Genomic DNA, 22,778 nt, shown 5'->3' on the forward strand with positions numbered 1-22,778 from the left:
ACTTGCCATTTTCATGTGTAAAACTTGCTTTTATTCCTAGGAATATAAGGTTCACTCAGTATAGTTCCAGAATATAATTCCTTCTTCATTGTTCAATTTTTTATCATTTTATTTATGATCTAAATGGGGTTATAATTACATTGATTCCTTAATGTAAATTAGTATAAATTCAGTTCCTTATTACCAATTAAGAAATCAATTACTGTGGATTACACTGTGACCAGCAAGTGATATTCATAAGCAATACAAATATATAACAGCTTTGCCAATAACCCACCAATGGAAGCTAAACTAAAAATATTTTAATGGTTTAATGAAGTAGCACATGGCCTACTAGAAAAGTCCTTTACTGTAACATTGATACAAGTTTGGAGGAAAATAAGAAGTAATAATATTAATCCATAACTGGCTTATTCTTTCTCCCCAACTAATATAATATTCAGAGTTTAATAACACTAGAAGTGTGATTGTAATTTGGTATTGAATGAAATATCTTTTACTGTTCTGATTAAATTAAGTTACTTAAACAGTAAAAGATACTGAAGTAGTTACTTATGTTAGTAAAAATTCTCTATGATAAAATCATTTCATAAATGATAAGTTATGAAACATCACATTGTATGTTAAATTTTACAAACAATACTTACTGGGAAAACATATTCTCTATTAGTTTTTTAATTCATTTTTTTCTAGTAGTTCAGATTAGATTTTTCAAATGTTTCTAATGCATTACATCAGAAAATTAACACATTTTAAGAGAAAGGAATGTATGATTCAGAACATCTACCATTCACAGGGTAAGAAATTTAGAGAAAAATGTTACTTTCACATCCAAATAAAGGGGGTTTTGATTTTTTTTTTAACTTGCTGTATGTCTTTCCCATGCATTTCAAGGCACAAACCACTTCTGGCAATGAGAGGTGCTATTACACTTTGATATATAAAAACCAGGGATAACAATAGGCACATGGTTGGTGCATTGGAACTATTTGCTGATGAACAAATAAATGAGCGAATGAGTAAATAAATGAATGATTTCTACCTTTTGATTATTTACCTAATCTTTTTAAAGGTAACCTATTTACTAGTCAGTTATTAAAATAAAAAGCTATTTGAGAGTTCTGAAATATACGTGTATGATATACTATAAGGTTCTACCAGTCTTAGATATTCAAGACAAAAGTATTTCACTTATATAGTCATGCAATACTTTTCTATTTCCAGCTGGACACTACTCGTTTTACCTTTTAAAATTGTATTAGTGACTTACAAATCTGTTCTCATCTGCAGAGTGAAACAGATATACATGCTGCAAAACTAATGTTGGCCATAAAAGTCAATACATTGCCTAAAATCTATAAGCTATTTATATAAAAAATCAGTGTTAGTAATTATAACCCAATTTATATCATAAATAAAAGGATAAAAAATTGAGCAATTAGAAATTACTGGCAGTGAAATGACAGATGATAGTGTCTAGAAAATTAAAGTAGATAATATTTTTTGAAAGCGCTGTGGTCCATACAGTGGAAGAAGAATAAAGCCTTAAAGTTCAGTAAGCATGTGTGTTCAGTCAGTACTGACATTATATTAATCAGAATCTTTGGTTGCAAACAACAGAAAGCAATTATGGGTTTTAAACATAAAAGGAAAATTTTGGAAGGAAATGGTTCGCTTATGGATTTGAATGGAAGGCTGGAAATTTTGCAGAAACCACAGACTTAGTAATGGTTAGGAAGCTAAGTCATCTGTTTAGTGGCCAGAGTGTTCCTGTGCTGGTACTGGGGTCCATGCTGACCCCTGACACCGGCAGCACTGCCACCTCACACAGATGTTGCTCTGCGGCTATTGTTGTTGGTTTTTAACTGCCCTTAATTTTCTGTATTGCTCTAGATTCAAAGTCCCAGATGATGTCTTCCAGTTGTTGACCTGAGTCACAAGTTCATGCTCTGATGCCTGGAGCTGGAGAGAGCAATTAGGTGGATTTTTCAGGTTCTATGGGAGGGAAGGTCCTACCTCTAACCAAAACATCTAGGAAAGCAGAGTCTTCAAAATTGAAAGGAGGGTATGTATGTATCAAAATGATTAATGAACACTAGAAACATTTAAAAGCTGTGTGATCTAAGAGGGCAAATCATTCAGCCTCTCTGGATATAGTTTTTGAACCAGCAGGATAAACGCTGAGAAATCAATAATGTCTACTGTAAAAACAGTAGAGGTTTTAGGTTCAGTTAGGAAGACAATGCAGATGCATTGTGCAAGCAGTAACAACTAATGAGGATGTGAACCAATGGGGGTAAAAATGAGAGTGTAAGGGAAATTTTTACACTATTTGATAAGTAGCTATGTCAGAGATGGAAGATGATACAGGGTGTCTGGCAGGTAACTTAGCTCTGTGACTGCATGATGTATTCACTGCACTCATGAACGCCATAATCACTAGATGTTATTACTTTAAAAGAAAATTTTCACAAGAGTGGTGAACAGGATGAGAGAATTGGAGAATAGTAGGAAATAGATTCTTTGTGACATAACAGAAATCTTTCAGGTTATTTACAACAGAAAATGGGACCAACTGTATTGTGAAGTTTGGGGGAAAACATTCTTTCAGAATTCTCTTGAATACAAAGCCACTTATGTAGCAATTTGAAAGAATGTACCTCATTTTCTCATTATACCCTTATATGTTGTTTCATTTCTCTCAATATATTTGTGTTTGTCAGAAAACATTACTTATTTTCAGATGCCTTAAAAAGTCCAAAGGTTAGGATCAGCAGAGAAATATTCAAGTGTTTTTCAGATTCTTTTGATTTTAGTAAATTATGTTACATGACATACAGGCTTTCCCATATTTTTCTTCTGATAAGAAATAACACTTTCATAGCACTTTTCATCCCAGACAGCTTCATATTATTATAATTTCCCAATCCTCTTTTTGCTGTATCTCATCATTTAGTCAAGATCTCTACACAAATAACTAGTGTTGCAAGGATTCATACCACAGTGGACTAGAATTTTAAAAACATGCTTCACTGATTAAAAATTTAATAAGATTCTGGATCCATACTATCATCAACTCTTTGAGCTTAGGAAGGTCACTTTTCCCTCCTTTTTCAATTTCATCATGTGGCAATGAGGGAGTGTCCTAAATATTTCTAGGATCACTCATAACTAAATCTATGTGATTCTATCATACCAGTCCTTACTTCAACAATTCACAGACTTACACTATATGCCAAAGTTGAGTTGATGTTTCTTGACACATCTCTCCTATTAAGAATTTGTAGCTGAAAATGGGAAGTTAAATGTGTAAGAAACATAAATGTCCATATATCTATTTGGATATGTGCTCTTTCACTCTCTCTTTCCTTAGGAAAAATGTAGATACATACATAGGCATACCTCAGAAATATTGTGGGCTCAGTTCCAAATCACCACTCTGAAGCAAATATTGCAATAAAATGAGGCAAATGAACTTTTTTGCTTTCCCATTGCATATAAAAGTTGTTTATAATCAGAGTATAGTCTTTATTGCATATTTCAATTTATTGCATACTGTATGCAATAACATTATTCCTAAAAAAAACAATGTAAATACCTTAATTAAAAGATGCTTTATAGCTAAGAAATGCTAATCATCATCTGAGCTTTCAACAAGTTGTAACCCTTTTGCTGCTAGAGGGTATTGCCTTGTTTATGACTGCTGACTCGCCAGGGTGGTGGTGGTTGCTGAATGTTGAGGAGGCTGTGGCTATTTCTTAAAATAAGACAGCAATGAAATTTGCCACATGAATTGACTTTTGTTTTCACACACAGTTTCTCTGTAGCATGCAGTGCTGTTTGATAGAATTTGCCCACAGTAGATTTCTTTCAAAATTGGCATCAATCCACTTAAACTCTGCCATTTTCTGAACTAACTTTTTATGATATTCTAGATCCTTTGTTGTCATTTTGAAACATGTCACAGCTTCTTCTTCAGGAATAGATTCCATCTCAAGAAACCACTTTCTTTACTCATCCATAAGAGGCAACTTCTCATCTATTCAAGTTTTGTCATGAGGTTGCAACCATTCCGTCTCATCTTCAGGATCCACTTCTAATTCTAGTTCTCTTGCTGTTTCTACCACATCTTCAGTTTCTTCCTCCACTGAAATCTGGAACCCCTGAGGGATGGAATCAACTTCTTCCAGACTCCTGTTAATGTTGATATTTGACCTCTTCCCATAAATCATAAATGTTCTTAATGGCACCTAGATTGGTGAATCCTTTCCAGCAGGCTTTCAGTTTACTTTGCCCAAAACCATCAGTGGAATCATGATCAATGGCAGCTATAGCCTTCATAAATGTATTTTTTAAATAGTAACACTTGAAAATCAAAATGACCTCTTCATCCAGAGACTGCATCGTGGGTGTTGTGTTAGCAGGCATTGAGTACAACATCATTAGAGCTCTTGGGTGACCAGGTCCATTGTCAACGAGCAGTCATATTTTGAAATGAATCCTTTTTTTTTCTGAGCAACGGGGTCTCAACAATGGGCTGCAGGTATTCAGTAAACTATGTTGTAAATAGATGTGTTGTCATCCATTTCTAGAGCACAGGCAGAGTAGACAGCATCATTCTTAAGGGCCCCAGGATTTTTGGAATGGTAAATGAGCACTGACTTCATCTTAAAATTACAGCTGCATTAGCGCCTAATGAGAGTTAGCTTATCCTTTATATCTTTGAAGCCAAGCATTGACTTCTCTCTAGCTAGGAAAGTCCTACATAGAATCCTCCAATACATATAAGGCTGTTTTGTCTACATGAAAATCTGTTGTTTTAGTGTAGTCACCTTCATCAGTGATCTTAGCTAGATCTTCTAGATAACTTGCTGCTTCACCTTTCATTTTGATGTTACGGAACAGCTTCTTTCCTTATACCTAATGAATCAACCTCTGCTAGCTTCAGACTTTTCTTCTGAGGAGTCCTCACTTCTCTGATCCTTCACAGAATTTAAGAGAGTTAGGGCCTCTGCATTAGTCTTTAGCTTAAAGGATTGTTGTGACTGGTTTGATCTAATCTCTAGTCCACTGAAACTTTCTCCACATCATATCTACAATAATGCTGTTCCCCTTTTTTTTTCTTTAATCTATAACATATTTTTTATTTCACTTTGTTATCATTTGTGTGTTCACTGGAATAACACTTTTAATTTCTTTCAAGTACATTTCCTTTGCATTCACAACTTGGCTAACTGGTGCAAGAGACCTGGCTTTTGATATGCCCTCCACACTAAGCTTAATCATTGTTAGCTTTTGATTTAAACTGAGAGATGTGTGACCCTTTCTTTCACTTGAACATTTAGAAGCTATGGTTAGAAATTAGCTGAATTTCAATACAGCTGTGTCTCAGGAAATCCCAGGGAGCCCTAGGAGAGGGAGACACCTGGCAAAGACGAGTGGGTAGAGCAGTCAGAACACACACAACATGTATTAAGTTTGCTGTCTCATATGGGGGTGGTTCATGGCTCCCCAAAACAATTACAATGGTAACATCAAAGGTCACTGATCACAGATCACCATAGCAAATATAATAATAATGAAAAGTTTGAAGTGTCATAAGAATAACCAAAATGTGACACAGAGACATGAAGCGAGCAAATGTTGTTAGAAAAATGGTGCTGATAGACTTGCTTGATGCAGGGTTTCCACAGACCTTCACTTTGTAAAAAATGCAACATCTGTGAAGTACAATAAAGTGAAGTGCAATAAAGTGAAGTATTCTGTACTTAGATTTCTGTGTGTATTGCCCTTGTACTTTTTATTAAAATATCATTTATATACAATCAACAGTCCCGATAATCAACTTATATTGTGGTTGTGAATTATTGTGCCTTTATCCCCCTTCCACTCCCCGCTCCCTGTTCCCACCCCAAACCCTCCCCCTTAGTAACCACTAGTCACTTCTCAGTGTCTATGAGTCTACTGCTGTTTTGTTCCTTTTATTTTGCATTGTTTTTATATTCCACAAATAAGTGAAATCATATGGTATTTGTCTTTCTCCACCTGGCTTATTTCACTGAGAGTAATGCCTACCCTCTGGATCCATTCATGTTGTTGCAAATGGCAGGATTTCTTTTCTTTTTATGGCTGAATAATATCCCATTGTGTATATGTACCACATCTTCTTTATCCAGTCATCTATTGATGGTCACCTAGGTTGCTTCCATATCCTGGCTACTGTAAATTGTGTGGTGGTAAACAAGGTGCATGTATTTTTTTCTAATCAAGGGTTTTGTTTTCTTCAGGTAAATTTCTAGGAGTGGAGTTACTGGGTCAAATGGTATTTCTATTTTCCATTTTTTAAGAACCTCCACACTGCTTTCCATAATGGTTGCACCAATTTACATTCCTACCAACAGTGTAGGAGGGTTCCCTTTTCTCCACATCCTCTCCAAAACTTGTTATTTCTTTCTTGGCTTTTGGATGTTGGCTATCCTAGCTGGTGTGAGGTGATACCTCATTGTGGTTTTAATCTGCATTTTCCTGATGATTAGTGATGTGACATTGCCCTTGTATGTTTAAACTCTTTGTACTATTATAATTCTGATATTCAGCCCTAAGGGGGATATTCTGAAATTTAAAATTAGAAAATAATATAAAGTGTACACCATGTTTTACATAATACCCCCTGAAACATTTGGACAGCAACCCATAACCAAATTAATATTTCTACATTGAAATATATTTAACAGTCACAAATAAACATTGCATTGGAATTTTTATCATATGTGTGTTACACTTAAAATCAAGATACTATTAAAAATAAAAATAAGTAGAATATTGTTTAGAAAATAAAAGTTTGATTTTTTTCAAATAAAAAGAAAAACTACATGAGCCTCACATCAGGTTCATGCCAAGTTTGTCTGCCAAATTAGTTCACATTAGGCCAAATTTTGCTATCAAATAAACTAGAAAGTGAAGCCATTAGTTTTAAGAGATTTTTGGATTTTAGCTGGTCAAGTAAGGGATTTTGAACTTCTATGTGAATATTTCATCTGACCCGAAATCCCCTCTTTTTGGAAACAGCTTTTGGGTTTGCTTCTGTTTCAACTATATGTTTTGCACTGAAGCTTAATGGTGTCTGCAGGCCACACATTCTTTGCTGGATGTAGTTCCTTAGCCAGCCTGGTGACATTAAACTATACTTAGGACAATCATATTTTTCCTTAGTCTTTTTAATTAGTACACAAAGGCATGAGAACATCCGTCATTTTCTCTCTGGTGGCAGAGGTTTGAGATGTATTAGGAGCCATATTTCTTGGCTGCTTGGGGAGAGAATGAAGGGAACCTACAGGGAGAAGCAGTGGTGAGGAATGGAGTGTATTCTGGAAGCTTCTTGCTCCTCAAACATCTCATTTTCAACCCTCATCTTTCCACCAGTTTTGAAGTTCCTGTGGGTTTAATGAACCAATAAATTTCCATTTTGTATTTCCTTGGTAGTTTGACCTGGGTTTTAGTTATTTTCATTCAAGGAGCCCTACCCAAGAATGGAAGTATCTTTGTTAAACTGCAAGTATTTATTTTGATACTCGAGCACTTCTGCATGTCTTTGCATCCTGCAGAATAACCCAGGTGCCCATTAATGCTCTCCATCTCTGAACAGCATGCCTGTTTAGTCCTAGGCAATGCTATGGTAACAAATCAAGTCTGAAATCTCCTTTGCTTATTAACACAGCCAAAATTTATCTCTTGTTTATAGCACATCTAAGTCAGTTTGTGGAGAGCTCTGCTTCACATGGTCAGCCAATGGCCAGGCTGAGAGGTGTCTGTCATCTTTCACCTGCACCATCTGGGGAATGTGGCCTCCTGGTCACTGTGGAGAGGAGGAGAGAACTGAGGGAGCAAGCATTTGCACTGAAATGCTTGTGCCATGAGTGATACATACCACTTCATGCTCAGCCTATTGGCCAGAAAGGGTCAGTGAGTGCCCTGCCTGGAAAAGGGCTGGTGGGCTGAAAATTAGTGCAGGCTGCACTGCTTATGTGAGCCACAGCCACACGTCCCCTGGTATCCACTAAAATCCAGACTGGGACCTGGCATCAAACTTAATCTCATGATGGACAAGGCTTTTTTCTTTGAAAAAAATTAGTCGATGTGGGTCAAAGGAACAGAGACTATCTGAGAGCAGCGTCTGTAGGAGACTGCCAACTTCACGTCGATGCTTCTGCATGGAGTGTTGGGGCCCACAGATCATTTCTCTTCTCTGACCATGGCTTCCCCTGTGAGTCCCGTTCTACTGTTTCCTCCAGGTCTTCTGGTCGAGATTTCAAGCATAAGTGCCAGGAATTTGGAGGGGAGTAGGCTGTGGAAATATTTTCAAGTGGATTTCTTTCTCCTTTAATCATTAGTTTTACTTTCACTCAAGCATATTATTTAGACTTTCTTCAATCAGCAATATACCTATTTTGAACCTCTTAACACTGCAAATGAACTAGCTGAGTTTCACGTTCTAAAAGAATAAGGAAAACAAATACTAGTGACTAGGAAATACCAGTCTCTCACATAATGCTTTAAATTAAGTAGTTATAGCAAAATGTTCATGTATTAAAATACATAAGCCAATAGCAAACCATGAAAACATTCTAATGAATAGGTATCTTTCCAAATAAAACTGCTTAAGCATTCAGTCAATTAATATAATGGATTAAAATAGAACATCGTATTGGTGGCACCACTTCAAAACAGAAGATCAGAGACATTCCTATAGTGAGCATTCAATACAAGCTCTGATTTCAGCAGGGAGTCTTATTTGGCTTTTCTCCATTTTAATTCCATCAATTTCAAATTTTATTAACAGCAGCAGGACTCAAAAAATTCCAACAGTTATGCTTTACAAAACTCGGCGAGTTTTGAATACCTCTGGTCTTTGTCACCATTTTGTTGCTATAGGTATATGTTGATATATTCTTTTGCTAGGAAGGAAATTCAATATTTCTTCCAGTGGGCATTGAAGAATTAAGTTTTAAAGGAATATGAGATTTAGTTTCATTGTGTATAAGGGAAATATTACTTATCTGATTGAACTTGGCTATGAATGAAGGTTTGGGTGAATAAGATGACTAAGATGAGTTATCTAACTTTCCGACCCTGTTGCTGAAATAATAGGATTGTCAAAAATAAGAAGTGACTGCTTTCACATAAATGAAAGATGTTTTCAGAGTAGTTAGAATAAATATGAGAAATTACACACCAAACCCGCCTCCCCAATATACACACACACAAAGTGGTGTTTTGAGTGTATACTGATCGTGAAACTTGTAATGGGGAGCCATATGATTTGTTTAGGAAAATTAGTGTTTTAGAGTGGTAAGGGATGGAAACAGGAACAGAGAAAATTAAAAGGCAATTCCAAGCTCTAAACAGTGCTACAATGAGGCATGTCAGCATGAAATCCTCAGGATGGCTGGATGTGGGCAGTTAGTTCTGTATGTGTTAGACCTTGAACCATAGATGGATAGGTGGTCAGCAATATTTTCAATACTGTAAATGAGCAAACTTATAGAAGCCTGGCAGCAGGATGAGTCAGTAGAGTTTGTCCACTTCAGGAGAACAGGTGGTGAAGTTTGCTATGTGGTCAACATGCTTAGACCTCAGGTTTTCAGAGGTTGCAGAATTGCCTTGTTCCAGAGAAATGAAAAAAAGAGAGTCTCACTAATGAGGTTGTTATTATTATCTCTGGGTGAAAGTCTCAGAGTGCTAGTATGGAAAAATTAAGTAAATAGGCAAACACAGCCTTGTGTAAGATGTTGAGAATAGAAATTAATTGTGCATTTCTCTCATGTCTCTTCACGGACACCCACTGATTTTCCATTATGTTTTGTTTCTTTAAAGTCTCCCAGAATCTATATACCTACTTTATTCTATTCCCCTGTTAAAGGAAATTGCTTCAGTTCCCATGTATTCAGTGTTTACTATGTGCTAAGAGCTGGGCTAATCACATTAATGCATTTAATATTATCTTAATAGTAAGATATTAAATTTATTAAATATTAAATTTAAAAATTAAGTATTTAAATATTAAAGAAATCTGTGATAACTCATTGAAATTGTTTTATTCCCCACCATGAAATGTATCTGAAAATAATATTCTAGGAGGGAGATATTTAGATTTTTTGAAAAAGATATTTAGTGATATTTATTGGCTTTTTATACCTCTCATTCTTCTTCCCCACCAAATAAAAACAATAAAACTACCCATAACATATTACTTCCTTATTTTATTTCTATATTGGATTTTTTATGTAGAGAAAATAAAGCAATGTAAGATCTCTGGAACTCAAATTTATGAAAAATTGGAAACAAATTTGTAGTAATCATACATATGTATAAAGAGAAAACTTTTGACATCTTATTTATTAGGGTTCACTGGACACTAAAATCCTGAAACACTGTCTCATAACATAAAAAACCAGAGACTAGAAAACTAAGTTCATCAGCAATTTGTAGCACTGTTCCTAAAGCTAATCATTTGAAGATGTTTACCCTAATGGACAATGTTCTTGAAAAAAATTAAATTTGGCAAATTTTAATTTTGATGAATTCAAGAAACATACACACAGTGAGAACTCAGTGTTGTAGGAGATACTGACACTGTGGGAATCAAGCTTATGAGACAACTACCAGTCATGATTAGCCTAGAAAGTCCGGCCAGAGTATTCAGTCTTCTACATGAATTTTTAAAACATGAAAACCAAAAAATATCCCAAAAGAGCTTAAACTCTTTGACAGGAATACATGTTCCTCTTCAGACCCATGTCAAATAAAATTACTGAGTCCATTTTGGGGAACATGTGTGACTGGAACCTACGACCCTGGGGAAAGAAAGGCCAGGCATTTGCTTTCTGAGAACCCTGGCAGATGAGGGGCAGACTTACCTTCAGCCAGTCACAAGCATCTTATTGGTGTTCATTTAGTCTACATGTATCATGAAGAAAGAAACAGGGCAAAATCTCTTCTGCATGTGGTGGCAGCACGTGGCAGCCTGAGTACATAGTGGCTGTGGGAGCAGAGGAGCCAGGAGCAGTTTCAAAACACAGTTATTGTGAGATCATTTTTGGCTGTGGTTCTAACTACAAGGCTTCCTTTGATTTCAGAACACTTTCAAGCCTGAATCACCCTTCAGGCTTTTTGAGCTACCCATTATCGGTCTATGAAGGTTATTTTCTTCTTAAGATGTCCAAGTCATTTTCTATTCTTTGTCTTCAAGAATCTTAACTAAAACCCACATGTAATACCCAGATACTGTGGTGAATACAAACTGTCCTAGTTTTCACTGTGAGCCAGATCTCTAATGAATCATGTGATTATTATTGTGAGCTTCCTAGAGTTTAGAATTATAATTTTCTATATTTTTATTGCTGATAGTCTGGAAAAGAGTACATAGTGATGTTTAATAAATACCTCTTGCATGAGAGAATGGAGTAGGCATTTTATGCCTAATTCAGTGCAGGTTTGTACCCCACTGATGGACAGACCAAAAGTTATTTTACAGAAAACACTGAGGCCAGTAACAGAGATAGCAACTTAATGAAAATGGTGAAAATGAACTTTGTGAAAATTGATCACAGGGGTGTTAATGGTGCAACAGTGGTATGCAAACGTATGCCACATGCTTTACTGAGTTCTCTTGTTTCTGATGACTTTGCATCACTTTGCTAATAAATATTGTAATAAACAATAATGAGCACTTAACTTGCTAAAGTAGTTAAAAATAATTTATGTAGGTAATGTCATCCAACAAAGTATTTGAAACTATGGAAGGGTGAAATGAATAGTCCTTAGCCAAAATGCATCCACTGTTCTGTGCACTGGTCAGCGTAGCAGAGTCCTGGACTAAGGACTCTGACGAGGCAAAGTGACTGCCCTCCATCAGGACTCCAAAGAAGGCTAGTAATTTCCAGTGTCTTATTTTGTAAGTTGATGGATTAAAACAAGCAGAATAGGTTGAGAAAACGTAACAGGTTTCAGAAAGAAAAAAGTTTCTAGAATTCTTCAAGAAATAATATGCTTCCAAGGAAAACGTGTCATACATAAAGTATTTTGCAGCTTCAAGAATCCCTTTAGAAAGGCCATACACTAAAGACCATTTAAAATTTCAGTCACTGTCGGATGGTTATTTTGTCATGGGTAGAGGATTAACTTCCAGGCAAGAAACAAGGGATAAAACAGGCACTTCTTTGAATCGAAAACTGTGAAGTAAAGCTCAGTACTGGGAAGGGTTTCATTTTACATGTTAGAAAAGATTTGACATGAGTGTGTGCCCATAATAATTTGTAATTTGGAAGTTAATACTCAGGAATTCTAGGTATGACACAACTATTTTAAGTGGACCTGAGTAAAGAAAGTAAAATTATATGTGAGTTTTAATGTCAGTGAGTATAAGATAATGCTTTGGAAGCAGGCAATATGTGTAAGTCTGACAGGTTGCTGCTGAGCGGCCTACATCAGAGGGAATTGTGAGCACACAGTGCCTCAAATGACAAAGAGTGAGACAAAGACAGAAACCCAGGTCATGGGGGCTGGGCCCCCATGTAAGGCATCGGCCCCCCACTAAAGAAGCAGGGAGTTTCTTTACTTAGCAGCTTGTCAACACTGAGCCTCGAATGAATTAAAGACATGGAATTACTGGAACTTAGATTCAACAGAGTGGCCGAATCAGTGGAGAAATGGGCCAAGGTTGGAGAACTCAGTGCAGATTCATTTCACTTTGATGTTCATATGCATGTTTCTTATTCACTGAGAATATTTTCTTATCTCTCTGATTAAAGTTAACATTCATTTCTGATTTTGGGGGCTGACTGGGTTCTGCCATTCAGTGTCACTGACTGGCTAAGAAGAGTTGTGTAGTGGGGAACAGCAGCCAGGCAAGTCAGCTTGCCCAGCCTGGGTACTTAGCTTCCTTAGACCTCAGATACAGAAAAAAATATGTACAGCGAGCTGAAGAAGAGTCACTGAGAGGAATACAAGTATGGTTTTCAAGTGAGAAAAAGATGCAAAACTAATATAAAATACAGTATTTTAGGATTAAGAGGTAGGTGCAGTTAATGAAATTGTGGCTGGTACTGACAGACTAAATATGAACATATTTTTGAAATCCTTGAGTAATTTGTGAAAAAAAAATACGTCAGTGGGTTCTACACTCATTATTTTAAGTATCATGAGTAGTGTGATTAAAAGTGCAGTTTATTAAAGGCTTGAATCTAGGGCCCCAAGTGAGTCCTAGAAGCCCACAAGTTTGGAACACCCTGACATACAGAGTGTTATTAATGGATCTCAGGACCTTCAATATATGGTGCAGGCTGAACAATAAATAGAGGGTTGAGGAGATTAAAAAAATTAATGGATGGCATAGTTATATCCATATTGAGTTAATAAGGGAAGCTGCATATATTGCTTTGGTTAATAGCCTTAATGTTGTGAGGTGATGTCATTAAGGGTAGCTATGTTTTCCTACAAAACACTTTTCTTTGTAGGCTATTCCCCTTTCATCATCTGAGGCAGTAAATAATTTGACACATCTGTTCTCTAGTAGGTGTGAAACCTTATGTCTTTAAGAATAGGTTGTGTTTCAGTTTTCTTGAATCTGTGAGACAGCCCTTTTCCATACTAACATTTTTCAAAGCTTTCTGGCATTTTATCCATCTGCTCTTCAAATTCATCTCACTTATCCTAGGAACTAGGGAAATAGTATTATTTTCACGTGAACAGTTGTGAACTCACATTTTTCCAAGCAAATGTTAAAACTCCAAGTCAATAAAACCAGTGTTGACTGACTTTGTGCTTAGCCTATAGCTCCTCAAAGTTTTCAAGATACAAATAAATTATAATTATCAAAACTACTAAAGTTGTCAGTGAACACCATTTGGAGAAGAAATATGATGTGACATTGATGAGTGAATATTTTCCTATGATTTGTTTAAGAAGTTTAACAAAGCAGTAAGATCATTGACTGAATGATGCTTCCCATTTGGTACTTTTGAAGCACTGTTTAATACAGTAGCCTCTTCCTAGAACACAGTATTTTGAGAATTTCTGGTTTGGAAAGAGAACTGTGTTTTGTTCTTAAGTATCCTTAATTGTAATAAAAAATAGATGTCTGCCTTCAAGGTAATGATACTTATGCTTATATTGCCTTATACCTTCTTAATTCTTCGTGAACTGCAGCATAAATTTTATTTAAAGTGTTATTTAAGTAAAACTATATCATAAAGTCAGCCATTTGGTTCTACTCTGGTGCTGTGAACTTATGGTTTTTAATACAATGACATTGGTTATGATTTGCTGTATTTAAGTATTTGAATACATATACCCTGTCAAGTGAACAAATTCTTGTTCCAAAAATAAATTTGCATTTGAGAATTTAGTTTCTTTGTTCCTTGAGTATTTCAGGGCTTTTTAAATATGTAAGAAAGAATAATATATGTGCATGTAAAATTCGTTTTCATTGACACCATTATCCCTCTGAGAACAATAGATGAGTTTGGGAGACTGGAAATTGGCTTTTTTTTACATCTCACTGTGGTTGTGGCTGACTTATTTATAAAATGGGCCAAATGCATTACTCATAACCCATAGCTGTTTGTAATAGTAATTTATGGTGATCATGTGGTTCCCACAAGACCCAGCTGACATGCCATGTCGAGGTGATAACTTCTATCCTTGGGGCTCTTCACATGGCTTTTTTCACTCATCTCCAGAGCAAAATAAAGCTCCTTCTTTGGGTTTGCTGTGATAGGGAGTGTGGTTACTTCGGTATCATAGTTCATCGCCTCAGTTGAAGTCACTCGTTTTCCTACTTATTGAAGGCTCACCGCTTGCCACGTCTGGTGCTCTAGCACTGTATTTCTATTTTTGGCCCTTTGTGTTGGCCCGTGAACTTGGATTTCAAGTTCATTTTTGTTCTTGGAAGCTGCCTGTTCTTCCAGGACCTGCTCTGCTTTTGCTTGTTGCCTGCATCCTCCGACTCAGCGCGACGCTCTGTGGATATGTCCCAAACATCTTCTCATTTAGATCACGTTTCAGTATGGAACACAGAAATCTACATTTGAACAGTATGTTAAAAGGAAGAAAATTCTGATTGCCTCCATGGGAAATCTCACTGTAGGAGATATTACGAAGATACTTTAAATTTTAGTAATCCTCCAGTGGATTAGATAATGATGATTATTTAATTGTCATTATTATCTATAATAACAGTGGTGAGAGAAGTGACCAAATTAGGACTGGATTAAAGTGTTTGTCACAGGTTTAAAAACAGTGGTTTATATCACCTTGACTAATTGCACAACTTTCACTCACATATGGTGAAGTCAAGAGTTATTAAAGCTATACATGCAAGTACTTATAAATACAAAAATACTTCCTTGCATTCATATTACTCAGTGTATTTATATATATTCCTCATAGCAGCCTTAATAATAAATACAACTTGAAATGATTTTAATGAACATTTAAAACATTGCCCACAGCTTATAAAAGTAAAGATTTTCATCTAAACTGTACTCTCCTGTAAAATCTATGAAAATATACTTTATATTTACCTGAATACTTGTTAATTAAATGTAAAAGGTTTGCACTGAGAGTTTTCACGAGTAACCTGATTTCACAAGATGTTTAGCTCATTGTTTTTATCTATTGCTTGATGAAGTGATCAAAAATGTTAAGACTGGTAGTCTATAAGCTTCCAAAATATTAGATACTATGTTAGCATAGTAGGAGTATACATTTTGGTGTCAGGCCTCTGTTGGAATTATGACTGCTCCATGTGATATACAGGTTACTCAAGTCCTCTAAAGCTTGGGCTTATTTCTCTGCAAAATGGAAAAGATGATGTGTATTTCATAAAATCCCTCTTTCCTCAAATCCAGTCTGTTATTGAACCCTGTAATTTCTCTCTCTAAAATATAATAAAGGTGTAATACATAGGAGTCATAATAATAAGCTGATGTGTTTTCTTTCTCGATAATCTAGTCCTGGTTGTCTGCAGTTCTATAACAAGAGCCACCCCTGGTGGACCTCTGCTGGAAGGTTTTTTTTTGTATTATGGTGAGGATAATCTTTCCACCTGAGTTCACTAGGCCATGAAGCTTCCTGCCTTTGAGAATGAGGACCAGATAATGTAAAATAAATTTTGGCTTGATGGAAGAAAAAATAGGGAGCTTGTTTCTTTTGCTGCATTAGAGTGTAGGAAAAAAGAAGCAAGCAGTAAGCATGTGTCCCTTCCTGTGTAAAACCCTAGCCATGGAAGGGGGTTCCAGGAAAGTCAGAGCCAGCAGGGGCTTTTGCCTCCTGTCATAAACTTGGGAGAAGATGGGATAGGCCAGCATCAATGGCAGGTGCCCAAGCAGAGTAGAAAAGAAGCATCGCAAAATGGTTAGCATAAGAGAGGAGCTAAGTCAATCATCCCAGAGTAGGCTAGAGGGGTGCAGAATTGTCCGTCTGCCTTGCGGCGTGAAGCATCAGCTGAGAAGCCACGTATTTGTGTTCAGGCTTCCATCACTGTGGCTCCCCTACGGCAGCTTCAGGCAAGAGCTGATGAAGTGTGTGGTTGATTTCAGAAGGTCCACTAATGCCCCCAAGGGTCAAAGTGAGGCTAAACCAGCAAAAAGAGGGCCCCAGGGTCCTGACATTTATAAAACAATAGAAAAAGAGTCCATCAGGAACAGATTCCAGTTAAAGAAGCCAGGAAAATGCCCATGGCCAGGTGGCAAAGGGAAATCATGGGAAAGAAAGAGAAGATCCAATGTACAGCCAGGCCTTCCCTCCTCTATGCTGTGAGCATTTAAGCATCTTCTTTCACCACAGTCACACTCTCCTATAGTATCTTCTATAATTTGAAAGTTTTACTATTTATCTAAGTCTTTACTCCAGTATGATTTGCATATGTGTGTGTATCTGTACGAAGTGTAGTCAAGATTTAATTTTACCATTTTCCATTTGGATAACTTCTTGTTCCAGCACCGTTTATTTAAAAGGCATTTCTTTCCATATTGAACTGTAATGCCACCACGGTCAAAAAGTATCTCTCTCTCTAAATATCTACTATCTATCTATATCTACCTATCTACCTATCTACCTATCTATCTATCTATCTATCTATCTATCTATCTACCTATCTATCTATATCATCTATCTGAACTTTCTAATCTATCTGTGGATTCTAATATATTCCAAGTGTATATTTGTCCATCCCCATTTAACTTGATACACCATGCTTATTTATTTATTGCCACAGTTTTAAATCATGGTATTTAGTAGGGAATGAACCTTAACTTTATTCTTTTTTCAAAATTGAAAATGGTCTCATTTCTTCTTGGCAGTCTACTCTTTTATAAATTTCAGGGTCATGTTTTCTAATTCTGTGGGAAACTTCGCTAGGATTTTGATTGAAACTGATGTTAATTTATAGGTAAATTCCTGTTGGCATGTTCACAGTACTGAGCATCCTTCTCTACCCAACAACACGGCAAAACACTTCCACGCTTCTCTTTTTCTGGTTTGCTAAACTCCTTCAATAATATTTCGTGAACTTCCAAAAGACAGCTCCACATTTTTTGTTGGACATTTCTGGGTACCCTATATTTTGCTGCTATTTTGAAAGAGTTTTTTCCTCCAAATTTTTCTTTTGAATCAGTTATTTCTGGTGAGAGGCATGCTGTTGATTTTGTAGGTTGATACTGTACCCAGCATCTTGGCAGGAGTCTCATCAGTTCTGATAATACACTGATTATCTGGGATTTTATATGTAGCCAAACTTATAGTTTACAAATAGTTTCCTCTTCCTTACCATTATAATATTAATAGAAGTTTAGATAGATAGTTCTATATTACATTCTTAATTTTATGGAAATGTTTTAAATGCCTCCTTTTAAGTATTGTATTTATATTTTTGGATAGCTACTTTTTTTTATCAAGTTAAGGAATTTAACTTCCTTTCTTTTCTAAGAGTGTTTTTATCCAATAGACATTAAACTTTATAAACTATTTTTCCTTTTATTGAGATTATAACATTGTTTTTCCTCTTTTTTGCTCTGTAATGATGTTTTTTTTTGTAATTTTGTTGTCATTAATCTACAATTACATGAAGAACATTATGTTTACTAGGGTCCCCCCTTCACCAAGTCCCCCCCACATACCCCTTCACCGTCACTGTCCATCAGCATAGTAAGATGCTGTAGAATCACTACTTGTCTTCTCTATGTTGCACAGCCCTCCCCATGCCCCCCCCCAACATTATACATGCTAATTGTAATACCCCTTTTCTTTTTCCCCCACTCTTATCCCTCCCTTCGCTGCCATTCTCCCCAGTCCCTTTCCCTTTGGTAACTGTTAGTCCATTCTTAGATTCTGTGATTCTGCTGCTATTTTGTTCCTTCAGTCTTTCTTTGTTCCTATACTCCACATATGAGTGAAATCATTTGGTGTTTGTCTTTCTCTGCCTGGCTTATTTATACCCTCTAGCTCCATCCATGTTGCTGCAAATGGTAGGATTTGTTTTCTTCTTATGGCTGAATAATATTCCATTGTATATATGTACCACATCTTCTTTATCCATTCATCTACTGATGAACACTTAGGTTGCTTCCATTTTTTGGCTATTGTAAATAGTGGCTTTTGGATGTAGAATTCTACAGATGCCTATTAGGTCCATCTGTTCTAGTGTGTTGTTCAGTGTCTCTGTGTCCTTACTTATTTTCTGTCCAGTGGATCTATCCTTTGGAGTGAGTGGTGTATTGAAGTCTCCTAAAATGAATGCATTGCATTCTCTTTCCTCCTTTAGTTCTGTTAGTATTTGTTTCACATATGCTGGTGCTCCTGTGTTGGGTGCATATATATTTATAATGGTTATATCCTCTTGTTGGACTGAGCCCTTTATCATTATGTAATGTCCTTCTTTATCTCTTGTTACTTTCTTTGTTTTGAGGTTTATTTTGTCTGATACTACTGCAACACCTGCTTTTCTCTCCCTGTTGTTTGCATGAAATATCTTTTTCCATCCCTTGGCTTTTAGTCTGAGCACATCTTTGAGTTTGAGGTGAGTCTCTTGTAAGCAGCATAGAGATGAGTCTTGCTTTTTTATCCATTCGATTACTCTGTCTTTTGATTGGTGCATTCAGTCCATTTACATTTAGAGTGATTATTGAAAGATATGTACTTATTGCCATTGCAGGCTTTAAATTCGTGGTTACCAAAGGTTCAAGGTTATCTTCTTTAGTATCTTACTGTCTAACTTAACTCACTTATTGAGCTATTTTAAACACTGTCTGGTGATTCTTTATTTTTCTCCCTTCTTATTCCTCCTCCTCCATTCTTTTTATGTTGGTTGTTTTATTCTATGCTCTTTTGTGTTTCCTTTAACTGCTTTTGTGGGTAGTTGATTTTATTTTTTGCCTTTAGTTAGTATTTGGTTGGTCTGCTTTCTTGGCTGTGATTTTATTTTCTCTGGTGACATCTATTTAGTCTTAGAAGTGCTCCCATCTAGAGCAGTCCCTCTAAAATACCCTGTAGAAGTGGTTTATGGGAGGAAAATTCCCTCAACTTTTGCTTATCTGGGAATTGTTTAATCCCTCCTTCATATTTAAATGATAATCATGCTGGATACAATATTCTTGGTTCAAGGCCCTTCTCTTTCATTGCACTAAATATATCATGCCATTCTCTTCTGGCCTGTAATGTTTCTGTTGAAAAGTCTGATGATAGCCTGATGGGTTTTCCTTTGTATGTGACCTTTTTCCTCTCTCTAGCTGCCTTTAAAACTCTGTCCTTGTCCTTGATCTTTGTCATTTTAATTATTATGTGTCTTGGTGTTGTCCTCCTTAGGTCCCTTCTTTTGGGGGTTCTGTGCATTTCTGTGGTCTGATCGATTATTTCCTTCCCCAGTTTGGGGCAGTTTTCAGCAATTATTTCTTCAAATACACTTTCTATCCCTTTTTCTCTCTCTTCTTCTTCTGGTACCCCTATAATGCAGATATTATTACTTTTGGATTGTTCCCACAGTTCTCTTAACATTGTTTCATTTCTGGAGATCCTTTTATCTCTCTCTGCATCAGCTTCTATGCCTTCCTGTTCTCTGGTTTCTATTCCATTAATGGCCTCTTGTATCTTATCCATTCTGCTTATAAATCCTTCCAGGGATTGTTTCATTTCTGTAATATCCTTCCGGACATCATCCCTTAGCTCTTGCATATTTCTCTGCAGCTCCATCAGCATAGTTATGAGCTTTATTTTTAATTATTTTTCAGGGAGATTGGTTAGGTCTATCTCCTCAGGGTTTGCCTCTGTGATCTTGGTCTGTATCAAATTCTTCTGTCTTTTCATGGCGATAGAGGTATTTGTGGGGAGCTGGCAGTGTGTTGGCTAAGAGAAAGTCCCTTCTTGCTGGTTTGTGGCCTTCCTCTCCTGGGAAAATAGCAACCCCTAGCAACTTGCACTGGGTACCTGCATGCAGGCAGGGTTTCTAATTCTTGCCCTGCTGCTGTGGAGCTCCGCAGTGGCTGTGGGTGTGGCCAGCCTCAGGCTGCTTCTCCAATATGGCAGAGCCATGTCAGAGGGGGATGGGTGGGAGGCCGTTTATCTCTGTGAGGGTCCTCCGAGCTGCTGCCCAGGGGGTTAGGGCACCACAGAGTTCCCTGGGATTCCCATCTGCTGGGCTAAGTGTCCCGGGATGCTTCCATCCAGTGGTGGGGTCCCTGTCCCTTTAAGACTTTCAAAAAGCACTCGCTTTTCTTTGTCCCAGGGGTGCCGGCTGCGGACACCCGCTCACAGGTCTTACTGTCCTGTTTCCCTAGTATCCAGCACCCCACACACTGTGTCTGCGCTCTGGTACAGATGGCTAGGGCTGGCTATTTAGCAGTCCCGGGTTCCCTCTCCCTCCCCGCTCCGACTCCTCTCCTCCTGCCGGGAGCTGGGGTGAGGGGCGCTCAGGTTCCACCAGGCCGCGGCTTGTATCTTACCCCCTTCATGAGGCGCTGGGTTCTCGCAGGTGTGGATGTAGCCTGGATGTTCTCCAGTGTCTTCTGGTCTCTCTTTTAGGATTAGTTGTATTTGTTGTATTTTCAAAAATATATATGGTTTTGGGAGGAGATTTCCACTGCTCTGCTCACACCGCCATCTTGGTTCTCTCTCCATTGTTTTTCTTTTTAACCTATGAAATGAAATATTGCTTTTGGAGATTTTCTCATATTGAATTATTTATACTGTGGTGACTATTATTTTATCATCTTTTTTACATCCCATTTGCATTCTCTGTAGTTGTTGGTATGATTTTTACTAAACTTCTTTCAGTGCCCCTATTTTTCAGCATATGATCTTATCTTCAACCTCATCCCCACTTGAAAATTTACAAGGGCATCTCCTCCTTCATTCAACACTCCTTAATTTAAAGTAAAGGTATCCTTCTTAACATGAGCTCTTCCACCTGTTCTCTCAGTTTTACCATCTTTCCCCCTTCTTCTAGATCTTGCTGCAGTACTTATCCTATTTCATATTGATCTACAACTTGTTCTTTACTATTTCCATATGTTCTTCTTCCAAATGTGCTTATGCTTCTATTTCCTGCAGTTCCTTCAACCTGCATTTGCACTTGAGGTGGCCCACTATTTTCTTTATTTCACATTGAATCTTTTGAAGGAATAAAAAAGACTTGGTACTCAGGACCTCAACTTCCCCAACCCCTCTTTGTACTCAAACTGCAATAAGTTTTTGTATGACCTAATTACTAAGTAATTAACCTGTTTTCATCCTTCATTCAATTTAATTTTCTTGATGCATCTAACATGGCCTGCCAACTTCTTGATATAGTTTTCTTCATTAGCTTCTGTGACACTGTTTTTCTTTAATTTTCTTTCTATCTACCCAATCATTATTTCTGTGGCTTTTTTCTTGCTATGCTTCCCTCTAAATATTAATGAATCCATACATAGGAAAAAACTAGAAATCATCTTTTGAAACATTAAAGGTCTGTTGATTACATAAGGTTTAATGATGATTAGAAATATAATCTCTCATGGTTTTTGAATGCCTCTAAATTATAAACATATGGTCAAGTTAATGCCATCAAAATTTTATTTTTTTACAGTAGAGATGTTTTCACTTTGTCTCTATAATTTGAGAAAATAGTACATAAGAATGTAAAGACATGAACATGTGCTGGTTAAAAATACATCTAGGATGGGGATTCAATATATGTTTTTTATTAAATTTTGAACAGCAGTAGGATAAAAAATAATGCAGTGAAAGTTTTTATTGAAATATGGCTAACATCTTTTTTGAAATTGTTATTCTTTATTTTAAATTGAAGAATAGTTGATATACAATCTTGTATTAGTTTCAAGTATGCAATACAGTGGTTCACCAGTTACCCACAGTATTAAATCCTCAACCCGACTAGTGCAGTGACTATCTGTCACACATAGGAAGATGTTACAGTCATTAGCTATATTCCCCATGCTGTACTACCATCCCTGTGAAATAGTTACTCTTAAGGTTGTCTTTAATTTTTTTCCGTAGTTTAACTCCCAAATAAGTCTTCATCTTGCAAAAATCTGTATGTAATGTATATTGATGCACAAAGAAAATGCATCAGGTAAGCAGATTATTCTGTGATAGCTTGGATTATCAAACATATGCAAGTAAATTCAATATTACTGTATAAATTTAAACAATTAACTGAAATTAGCATAATTTATTTGTTCAATTAGTGAATAACCAAAATTTTTAAGTTCTTCAAGCTATTTCAC

At 36.6% G+C, this 22,778-nt stretch overlaps 1 protein-coding gene across 17 annotated transcripts in view; it reads left to right on the forward strand.

Moving 5' to 3' along the window:
• Positions 1-22,778, forward strand: part of RALYL (RALY RNA binding protein like) — a 772,862-nt gene that overhangs the window by 170,073 nt on the left and 580,011 nt on the right. The window contains exon 2 of one of the 17 annotated variants that reach the window (XM_073229768.1): positions 1,894-2,065. The exons of the other annotated variants lie outside the window; for them this stretch is intronic. The gene's annotated coding sequence lies outside the window, so the exon portion shown is untranslated. The remainder of the gene's footprint in view (positions 1-1,893; positions 2,066-22,778) is intronic. 17 annotated transcript variants of the gene reach the window in all.

The sequence above is a fragment of the Manis javanica genome, chromosome 2, assembly GCF_040802235.1.
Source record: "Manis javanica isolate MJ-LG chromosome 2, MJ_LKY, whole genome shotgun sequence".
Classification (NCBI taxonomy): Eukaryota; Metazoa; Chordata; class Mammalia; order Pholidota; family Manidae; genus Manis; species Manis javanica.